This window comes from Miniopterus schreibersii (assembly GCF_964146895.1).
Source record: "Miniopterus schreibersii genome assembly, chromosome: 9".
Taxonomy (NCBI): Eukaryota; Metazoa; Chordata; class Mammalia; order Chiroptera; family Miniopteridae; genus Miniopterus; species Miniopterus schreibersii.
In genome coordinates, this window is record NC_138118.1 from 6,219,530 (window position 1) to 6,231,073 (window position 11,544).

Below are 11,544 nucleotides of genomic sequence, written 5' to 3' on the forward strand. Positions count from 1 at the left end.
GAATTGGTGGAATGATCATATTGTAAGATATAAAAACAATGAACCACTATATAGTATACCTGAAACTAATATAATATTGTAAACAAACTATACTTAAATAAAAATTTTAAATAAAGAAAAGAGTTAAGCTAGAACTGCCTCTATTTCTAGACTGGGAGAGCGCACTTCATCCAGGGTATGGGTGAGCAAAGCTAGTGAACTCCGGATCCTTGGGCGGCAGTTGCTGACCTCTGCTGTTCCACGCTGCCTACTTGGAGTGGCCGTGTGGTCAGAGGTGCTGGACCGGCCTCCACACCAGCCTGGCCATCCTTCCTGCCCCACTCAGGCCCTCTTGGCTCTCCTGATTACAGCTCTCTGTCCTTTTGTTTCCTCTCTCAGGTCTCATGGACTTAACCTCCTCTTGTTCTGCCAGCTCTGACCTATCAGCACTTTTGTTTAAGTCACCACCCTCGACTCAGTGACCTCTGAGCTCTTATCCAGAGAGTTAAGCATACAAGGCTAGACCTGACTTTTCAAGTAGCAGTGAGGTATAGGAAAGTTGGGACTTGTCCCTTAGGGAGTTAGCTCTCCCCATGGAGCATCCTGTCTGCAGGGCATGTGCAAACTGGGGACCAGTGGAGCTCTTCGCTTTGCAAACTATGATTCCCTCTTTTTCTTTCCTTTTCCATTTCCTGATACTGGTTCTTGGTGCCTGGGCTTCTTAATCGGGCCTGTCTCCCTATCCTAATATTTTAATAAAGGAATTACAGTGACCTTTTGTCAAGCAGGAACTCGTCAGAGTCATCCCTGGGGCTATCACTGCCCTGATCAGATATCCTCCTGGTGACACCATCCATGTCATTGGCGGTGGCTCTCCCATCTGGCTAACTCTGACTCTCAGCAGATCCAGTGCTCGTTCTTTGAAAACTGCTCTGGCCTTTCCAACTCTGCTCTTTGTCTGATCCCATGACCTACCTCTGAACCTTTTGAACCGATTTTGAATTCAGTTCTTTTCTTAAAACTTGGCTGAGCACAGTCTCTCCATCTTTCTTCCTTTGGGTCCACCCTGACGTGGCTGCTGTCGTCCTTAGCCACCCAGTGCCATCGTGATGGACAGTTTTTCTTTTCTCATCCCTCACACACTGTCAATAGCCTAAGTACAGTGCTGTTCAAGGTATAAATACCATTCACCTCATTCATTGCCTTTTGTTCATTTACTCAATACGCATTTTTAGAAACCAAATATACAAAGACCAGGTCTCTGCCCCCAAGGAACAGAGGAAAGACACAGGACAGCAGAGTGTGCTAAGGGTCATGCTGACATCCACACAAAGTGCAACGGTGGCATAAAGGAGAGAGCGTTGCCTGGGGAGTAAGAGAAGGCGGAAAGGATACAGTGACACTTGAGTTGACTTGTCTTAGGAAAGCACCGTGTTACTCGGTGCCGAAGAGGACACCAACAGTGGAAATGGGACATACAAAAATAGAAGCCTGAGCGTACTTGGTTCAGGGAAGAGCAAACGGTGTGGTTAACACAAGGTGGGCGAAGACATGGCAACGAAGCAAAAGACAGTAACTATGAGAGGTGACGGATATGCTAATTAGCTCAACCGATCATTTCACAGCACGTGCATATCAAAATATCAAGCTGTACACCTTCAATATATACAGTTGTCAATTATACCTCAATGAAGTGGAAAATTCCTTTAGAGGAGCCACACCTCTGGAAGTGTGAAGTCCAAACTCAGTAGCATGCATGGCCTATAAGCCCTTCATGAGCTGCCTGCCCACACTCTCCCCAGGTCTGATTATTCTGAACACAGAATGATCTTGGCTCTTCCCTAATTGGTCAAACACTCTCCTTCCCTTCAGGATAAAGTTTCTGGCTTTATCCCCAGTTTCAGGTCCTTGATGTGTTTCTGGAAGTGTCCTGTTCCAGCGACCACAGTCCCCAGTGACTGTCATTAGCTACAAGTATCCCTTTCTCACTTCCATCCGTATTATCCATTCCCCTTCCAACTGCGGCCACAACTCCTACAGCTGCACAGTAGGTCCCCTGTCCCCCTCCTGACAGTGGACCCAGAGCACCTGCTGTTACTGTGCACCTAGGCTTCCATTTACCTGCCCTCATCTCCCTGTGGGAGTAGAGGGGTCCTAGTGACAAAAGATAGAGGGAGTGGCCAGCTTTGATTGCTGTGTCACAGTTTTGATTGCCAAAGAATGAAAGACACAAAAATAGCGACAAGAATAAATATGAACAGAGAGGGAGGTGCCATTCACATCAGTAGAAACATCTTTCTGTTTCCCTTATGACACAGATATTCTTGCCTCCACGGCTCCCTCAAGACAGGGATACTGAAGACATTAAAGGCATAGAAGCAAACATTAGAAAGAAAAGCAGAGTTAGGAGGACAGTTCAACCCTATCCTTGCAGAGCGGTCAAACAGCTCCTAGGTACTGGCCAACTGGGGTTAGCACCGTCTCAACTACTCAGGCTACCAACTAAGGTTATTAAGTGTTTACTTTAGGTTGCCTGCCCTCAGGATATCATTGATACGCATAAATTTGAGGTAGGATGCTCCTTGTTCTAGGTTATACAAAGGCAATTATGACATAGGCTCTGTCCCAGAACAACTTGGAAAATGTAGGTGGAAATGGTAAAATACTATCCTAAACAATCTCTGATAAGTCTAAAGAGAGGCAATAATAATAATGCCAGGGAAATTCAAAGGAAAGTATGATTAATGTGGGCCAGGGTGGTAAGGAAGGCTTCACTGAAGTTGAATCATCAGCTGCCGCCAAGTGGAGAGTGTGGGTGGGTGTAGGAGGTACTTTTCCATGGTAGTTGCCACCTCGCGCCACTCCTTAGCATCCAGGTCCCATTCCTGACACACATACGCCTGACAGTGTTAAGAGCAGCATTTTGGAGGAGTGGGCTGGCAGGTGAGCATGAGGCCTTGAGACATCAACTTGGGTATGTGTGGAGGTAGAGGAAGGCATTATTACCTGGAACAACCTTCGCCCTTTTGACCCAAGTCAACCTCCACCAGAACATTTTTGCCCAATGTGCTTCTTTGATGGATTCACCAAAGCACATGCAGATTTGGTCCCCAATCAGAAGTGTATCTGGGATTGCTGTCTGGCTCCCAAGGAAATGGAAGTTCCCTGCTTGGCAGAAGTTACAGCACCATCTTGTGGAAATAAATGGTTTTGCTCACAGCCTTTTTGTTCTGAAAATAATAATTGTCTTAAGAAAAAATCAACCTTGAAACGTGTTCTTGGCCCTAAATAATTCTTGCAACACAAAATTTGTGAGTAACAGAAAGCCTCTCATATCTTCTAAATCTCTGGTGGCTGAATCAGCAACTGCCAGGCATTGGCCGCTCTCTTTTCAGAACAATCACTCATACTCAGGATCCAATACTCTCCCCAGCTCAGACTTGTTTCTTTTAGTCTATGTGTTTTCAGGTTTGGATTTTAACCATGTCCCAAGGGATCTGGCCTTTGAATTGAGCAGAGTAATTCTAAGACACCAATGAAAATAAAGGGTAATAAAGGAAGAAATACCGGGTGCCAAAAATTCTTTTGTCTCCTCCAGGAGCTGGGCAAAGGAGGTCCTTTTTTTTCATCTTTACGTGCTAAAGCACTGTAATGAGGTACATTACAGAGAAGAATTCATAGCTGTCAGGAACTTACAGAACCATTCCCTAGAAATTTTGGGGGGTTCACTGAAAAAATTCCTGGGAAAATGTTTCATTTAGAATCATAAAGTCATTGAGTCACTGAACAACTAATGAGATATTTAAATGCTCTGTTCTCCAGTGGAGGGGAAAATGCCCAGTCTTCCTCTCCCTTGAAGATTTGGGACTTGAACAGGCTGCCCTCTGAACAGTCTCAGGCTTCCTTAGAGTTTAAAGTTACTGTCAATTTTGCAGAATTTTAAAAAATCTGTTTTAGCGCTGGCCGGTGTGGCTCAGTTGGTTGAACATCCTCCTATGCACCAAGAGGTCGCAGGTTCGATTCCCAGTCGGCATGGGTTCAGACCAGGTTAGGGTGCACATGGGAGGCAACCGATTTATGTTTCTCTCTGACATCGATGTTTCTCTCTCTCCCTCTCCCTTCCTCTCTCTCTAGAATCAATAAGAACATATCCTCAGGTGAGGATTAAAAAAAAATCTGCTTTAACTTTTTCAAAAATCATGTTTTGAGAAAGTTATACATGGACATGTTTCAAAATTTAGGACAAAAGTGTGCATTTTCCCTTTCACACAGGTGCCTCAGCTCTCTTTCCTGGACACTCCAACATTACAAGTTATCTGTGAAATGCTTCCAAAAATATTCTGTGCTTATAGGAAATGCATCACATCAATGATAGCTCACAATATACTTTGAAACTTGCATTTTTCACTTAAAAATATAGATTGAAGATTGTTCTGTAGTATCAGTACATCAAAGCTTCCTTGCTTTTTTCTCAGCTGTGCAGTGCTCTAGTGAATGGATGGACCAGAATTTGGGTAACCAGTCTCCTACTGAGGTTTCCAATCACTGAGCAGCACAAACTGTGCTGCGACGAATAACCTCTACCTCTGCTGCTTTGCACACGTGCCAGCCCACCTGTAGGATGTGTTCCTGTAGGTGGAATTGCCGGGTCAAATGGTCTGGGCATCGTAACTGTGGGAGCCGTTGGCCAACTGTTCTCCATGGAGGTCACTCGTACCAAATTACAGCAGTGTGACACGCCATGCTCTCACTAACTGTGTTTCTAAAAATTTTTCATCTTTGCCAATCTGATAGGTGAAATATGACATACCAGTGTAGTTACTGTTGTGGTTTCTGCAGCTTGTTATAAATTTGATGCTATGAACTCAAATTTTTCATGAGGCTTCGTCGATCACTTAGTCAATTCTCTTTCTCCAAAGCTACCTTGGTGAGCATATTGACTATTTTTTCATTTAGTTTTTTTGAATAGGTAAATGGCCCAAACTCCTCACAGCTTTCAAAAGCATGCCCTGCCGTTCTCCCTCCCTGCTCGCCCCCAGGGGATTTGCAGGATGCTAGCGTGGGCCTCGGAGCCCCTTCCAGGCCAGAACCAACTTTGCAGTCACTAATTCACAAGCTTTTCCTGAAAGAGGCCGCCTCTCCAGCCTGATTATTCTCTTGCTTGTCACCATCACCTTGGGTCCCCCCCTCTCCTTGGTGTCTTATGTATCCCCCCAAAATTATTTTATGCACATAGATTACCCACCCTATCTCTAGTACACTTGCTTTCCTCAATGGATTTTGAAGGTTTTTCTGTACTGGATATAGGAAATGACCATGTTAGACTTTTTGTTTGTTTGTTGACAATTGCTTGCACTCCACTACACGGGCATGAAGATACTGCTCTTTAATCAGCCTCCACTGGGGGAACTTAGTGTATATTTGTTTTGTTTCTGGCATTTTCTCAAGTCTCCTAGCCCTCTCTTTCTTTCAAAGACTTAAGTGGAAGTTAAAACCTGGGGTGGCCAAGAATTTCAGAAGAGGTAGGGATTAAAGCAAGTGATGTCGGCAGGGGGAGTCTCTGCCTCCCTTACTCCCCACCCTCTTTAGGTATCTGGGACTGTAACACTTACCCAAACAGGTCCCCTGGCACCTGCTATTTACAACCTCCCATAAACATGTGCATCTGCATGTTCAGCTGATCTCTGATTGTGAAACAGACGATTGTCTTGCTAAAGAAATTCTGAGTATCTGAAGGCAGGAGGGAGAGGTCCTTGTAAGCCTAGGGTGCCTCCAAAATCGTACTGAATAGGCACTAGCTTTACAAAAGGCCCATACTACTCTATCAGAAGCATTGCTTCAGCCACGAAAAGATGCCCACTGCACACACACTAGCAATTTGTGCTGCTGTATCTGATAAAGATGGAACAGCCCAGAAGAGTCAGTCACTCAGTGTCTGACTCTACCAACTTCAGTCATTGCTTCTGCTCCTCCCGTTCAGTGCAGTAACCATGGGGATACCATTTTGAGTGGCTGGAAATGCAGCCTTTCATTCTCCACCTTCTTGAAGTGTCAGCTGTCCAACCTCTGTCACAACCTGCTCTTGGGGAAGAAAGGATTCACGTACCCGTCTAACTTGGTTTCCCTAAAGCAAACCCCTTTGCCCAGGTTTGTCTTTTGCTCGGACACTCTCCTTTGGCTCTCCCCTGGCATCTTCCCTAGAACTGCACTGTAGAGGGTTTTAGTTCAAGAGAGCACACAGAGAAGCCCTCTCTTTCTTACAAGGGGCCAGGTAAATAACACAGAGAAAGTGGGGGAGGAGGAAAGATGGTGGGAGGAGAGAGCTGATGAACCCCTATGCTCCAGGACAGGAGTCATGTTCAGGGCTATATTTCAACTTGAGAAGTGCTGGCATGTATGTTACCTTTTTGTGAAGCTAACAACATCCCCTCGGAACAGGGTGGGTGGTACCTTGCCAACATTTTATACATGGGGAAGCAAACAAGGATACAACTGGTTGTGGCACACCTGACCCAGGTAACAGGATTCCCCACTATCTAGAGATCCGATGGTTCCTGGCCGACACCGACGGGGTACCTCAGGAGGTGACCTGGGGAGCAGGAGCAATTCAGAATGTCTCTACTGCAGTGTGGCCTAGAGGATCTGTCTTGAAACCTGTATTTGGATTGTATTTCACATAAAATTGAGTGAATGATAAAGTACTATATCAATATGACTTACTTTTCTCACTTATTTTATGAGAATCTTCTCTGGATATTATAGAAATAAAACTTGATTATACTAATAGTTGCATAATATTCCATATTATATAGATTTATAATGTTTTATTTAACCACCCAACTATTGAAGGATATTAGGTACTTTATGACATTGTTATTACAAATAACACTTCAATTTAAAATACACTTGTATATATATTTTGCCCATATATGTGAATATGTCTGTAGCTATGTTCCTAGAATTAGAATTGCTGCATCAAAGGATGTGCAAGTTTTAATTTTTAAAGATATATTCCCAAATAACCACCAAATTCACTTATATTTCCAACAAGACCACAGGGAAATATCCATTTGCCCACATGCTCAGCAACACAAGAAAGTATACATCTTTTTCTTTTTGTCCATGGGCAAAAAAAAAATGCTATCTTATGCTTTAAAAGTCATTTCTCTAATTACTAGAGGGCTGTACGTGTAGTTTTCACTGGTTCATTTGTCTCTACTTATATCTAGGTAACTTTTGCCCAATTAAAAACGGGTTTACACACACACAGGGGTGGGCAGAAGTAGGTCTTTGTACAACCACCTCGGAGGCAGTGGGCTGACCCAGGCTGACCTGGACGGGAGCCCAGGTTGTGTCACACACCTGTGCTGGTCATCACAGGAAAGTCTCTACCTTCTCTGTGCCTCTGTTTCCTTTTTGCTTTATGAATGAGTATAATAAAAGTACTAAGCTCATAGAAGACTCATGAAACTTAGACAAGATAACAATGCAGGTATCTCAGCTCAATACCTCACAGTAAGCATTCAATAAAGAGTAGATATTAAAATTATTATTTACAATATGGGCAATAGAGGCACGGAATTAGACATGTAAATTTTATTCCAGGTGCTAGAACCATTCTTTCCCAGTGAAAGTTAATCTTAATAAGATTCGAGGCCAGTTAAACTCCTTTTTCTTAGGGCATTTCGCCTTATGTCTCAGCCAGCCTTCTGCAGTCCTGATTTCCTAGAGTACTGAAATAGTAAACTCATTGACTAATTCAGCAGTTACTCTTGAGTTCCTACTATGTTTAAGACCTGAAATATTCAATTATCTTTAAGAGTCCATTTCATCTTCTCTGCGTGAAACTTATTCCATTTTCCTTTGAAAAGGTGAAAATCTAAATTCCAGTGAAAAGTCGAGAAACCAACAGAGAGAAAATTAGAAAAGAAGAAATAACCTTAAAGATTGTCTAGTTCAACTTTTCATCTTATAGGTGAGGAAACTGAAGGCCAGAGGGGTTAAATGACTTTTCCACGGTCACACAGTGAATTAGTGGGGCAACTGGGATGAGAATCCAGACATCTCGACTCTGAGCCAGCACTTCTGTTGACTAAATCATACTGTGCTCAAGGATCCAGCTCTTCTTTTAGCCCAACATGACCTCAAAATTTAAAAGCAAACAAACAGAGAAACACAGGTTAAAAATAGACAGATCAAAATGCAACAGTGCTACTCAACCTTGGTCAAGAAAGCGAGGAGTATAAGACGCTTCCCCGCTGGCTGGGAAAACAGTCATGTTTCCACTCAGCGGGACGGCCTCCCTTCTCCATTTATTTCTGTCTCAACAACCCTAGTTAGCAATGATGCTCCACACTCACAACAAATAGTAAATAGCAATCTTACGGGCTGGTAGTTGGCAATCCCTGGTCCACATGCCAAAGATGCTTCAGGTGCCCATTTCAGGCAGCAAGTGAACCAGCTACCACATACAGAGTCCCATCCCTATCATTTCCTGCAGTTACTGTCCATACATAATTGTCTCCACCCTCTTGCCAGAGATTTCAAGGGCAACACCCTAACCTGGCTTCCCACCAGACACCAGACCATCCTGGCCTTCCAGAGGCACAGGCCTAGCAGCTCGGCACACTCCCTCGAGAAGCTGATAACCACTGTTCTCTCTGATACAAATGAATAAATATCCCCAGCATATTTTTAAAATAGTGCTATATTTCTACCCTAATTTGCTTCCTTTCTTCTCTCTGATCACAGAGCAATGACATGTCCTTGGTCATTAATGTCCATCACATAAGTATATACTAAAAGCTCCTATGCTGCTGAATGGGCCATGTGGAAGCCATGGGAGAATCTAATGGATAGTAAGATATCTCATTTAAAGGAGTGAAGATGAACACAGGCCCAGCCCCACAGACTATGGGTAGAAATCTGGCCACAATGACTAACATTTAGCTATCTCCAAGTTTACACACACTCCAAGTTTATGGAGTGTATATTATGAGGTCCCAATGAGTATTGGTAGATCTATAACAGAGTGGCTCAGAGTTCATTTAAAGTCAGCCTGCCTGGTCTTGACTTACGTTTCTATCAGCGAATAATTCTGTGGCCTTGGGCAAATTCATTCACTCCTTTAAATTTCATTTTCCTCATCTTTATGTAAGGGTAGTAATAGTACCCATTCCACAGATCTGACGAGGTGGTTATATTAAAGCTTTTGATACAGGGCCTACCACATAGAAAGTGCTCAGTAACCATCAGCTACAATTAAAGTTCTAGTATAGCCCACAATCACATAGATTTAAAGAAGGTTAAAGATCCGAAATAGCTCAACATTGAACATTTGGAAAGGAGGCTAACAGATAACTAAAGGTTCCTTTATTTACCAAGTATTTAGTGAGTGCTCACTATGTGTAAGTGATGTTAAGGTGCTGGGGACAAAGAGATAAACCAATTCTTGTCCTTCCCCTTGTGGAGAGATGACACATAGAGAAATCTATAAATCCCAGGTCCAAGATTATAAAATGTTGGACGTTAAAAACAAAATCTGAATTCTTTTGCCTTAGGACAGGTGCCCATGCTCTCCCAGTGGATGGGCTAAAAACAGGTTCAAAGGGAGAGGGGTTCCCCCTGGGTCCTTTGCCAACTGACCCACAATAGGGTCACTGAGTTTGGGCTGCAGCTTGAACTCCTGCTAAGGCTGCTCCGTCCAAGGCTGAGCAGCCTCCTGTGCTGCTGAAGGGAACATGTGGAAGCCATGAAGCCCCAGTGTTCTTCCTGATTGAAGGGTAGCCTGGTATCAGATGCCCCTCTGGTATTCTCTTATTGCCAGCTGCAGTCTGCGTCACTCTAATGGTGACTTCCTGGGTATGTGACTCCCTCCTGGTCCAGATCCACATGAGCCTCATCCTAAGGGTGACACAGTCCCCTTCTGTAAGGAACGGTTACCTAGAGCCTTTGACACTTGTGATGGGAAGAAGAAATGTAAAACCAAAAGAGGAAATAAAATAACTGTGAAATGGGGATCATCTTGGGACTGCACATGTCAAAGCTATGAAGAGAATTTCTGGAGCGTAGAAGTAATCAGTAATGGAGGAACTCCAGATACAAGGACTAGCGTAGTCCTAGAAAAGATGTCATTCTAATTTCTCAATAGAAATATCAACTTTCAGCAACTGAAAACAACCTTTGCACCCCAGAACAGCTCACATGATAACAGGAGGAGCAAAGAGATAAAAAGCAACTTTTATGAATGTGATTGTTGAGATTGCTCAGAAAGAATCGATGGATGTGCCACATATGGCTCTGTTGACTCTATTTTACAAACCAACAGTTGGCCATTTGGCAATTACTTACTGATTGATGCATTGTTATTGACTGACCAAAAAATTGTTTTGACTAACAACCCATAAAATTTGTAAGGAACTGAATTTTGCAGGTCTGTCCAGTGTTCATGTATCTTGAGTCCAGAATTTGTGTGCAAGGGTGTAAGTATGAGGCCAGGCATTCATACACTGATTTGGAGGCTCAGTGTGTGTGAATATGTGTGAAAACATTTCAATCACTTCTTGTAACCCATCCCATATCTACCCCTACTGAAAGGGCAAATTCAGGTACTGACATAAGGAGGAAAGACCGTACTTAAGTAGCGGTGTGTTGAAAGACCTACTATTCAAGTAATGGCACTTGTATTATGTGCCCTGTGTGAAATTCAAACACATAGGAAATGACCATTCATTAACAGATTCACTCTGCCCTACTTCAACAACAAAAGAATTGCTAAATACTTTACCGACAGCTAGTTTAAAAAAATTTTTACAAAGAGGTAATTTAATGGATTTGTCATTTTACAGATTGCTGTAGCAATAACTTGACAGTTACATGTTTGATATTTCTGTGAACTGGTGATGTACCAAATAATAGTTGGCTTGTCCCTAAGTCCTGGATAACAGCTTCCTCAATAAACCGGTAGAAATCCAGCATCTTTGCTAGTGCCAACATTTTGTTAGAACCTTTGCTAGACAAAAATAACCTGTGGGTGAACTGTTTAGCTTGTGTCTGCCTGCCACTGAAGAAAAACTCCTCCAGGTTAATGTAAGGAAAGATGCCACTGTTGCTAAGACCCGTGGCCCAGCTGTCATTAATACCAATGGAGACGTCAGTGAGACACTCCCCCAGGAACTAGGAAATAAGAGAAATAACACTTCTTTTTGAGAAGTAAAACTTGTAAAATCCACTCAAGAATGGATGAGAAGAACTGAAGGAGGAAACAAGACAACCAGAACAGTCATGTAACTGGTGAGTTCTGAGTGCATCCAAAAGTCTGCTCCGGGTGCGGGGACACAACTCAGAAGCAGGGGAGGATCTGCCTGATTCTCAGAGCAGGATGTAACAGTTAAGTGGGGTCCTTGTCTAGAGAAAGGCTGAGGGATAGAGAAGGGGTGATCCATGAGTGTCAGTGTTTGCCAGCATATCTTCACACTGTCCAGGGGAGTCTGGTCTAAGGGCATTGCAGCGCTGTCCTGCTGGCAGGCCTGTAGCTATAGTTCATATGGCTCGAGCGACCGGTGA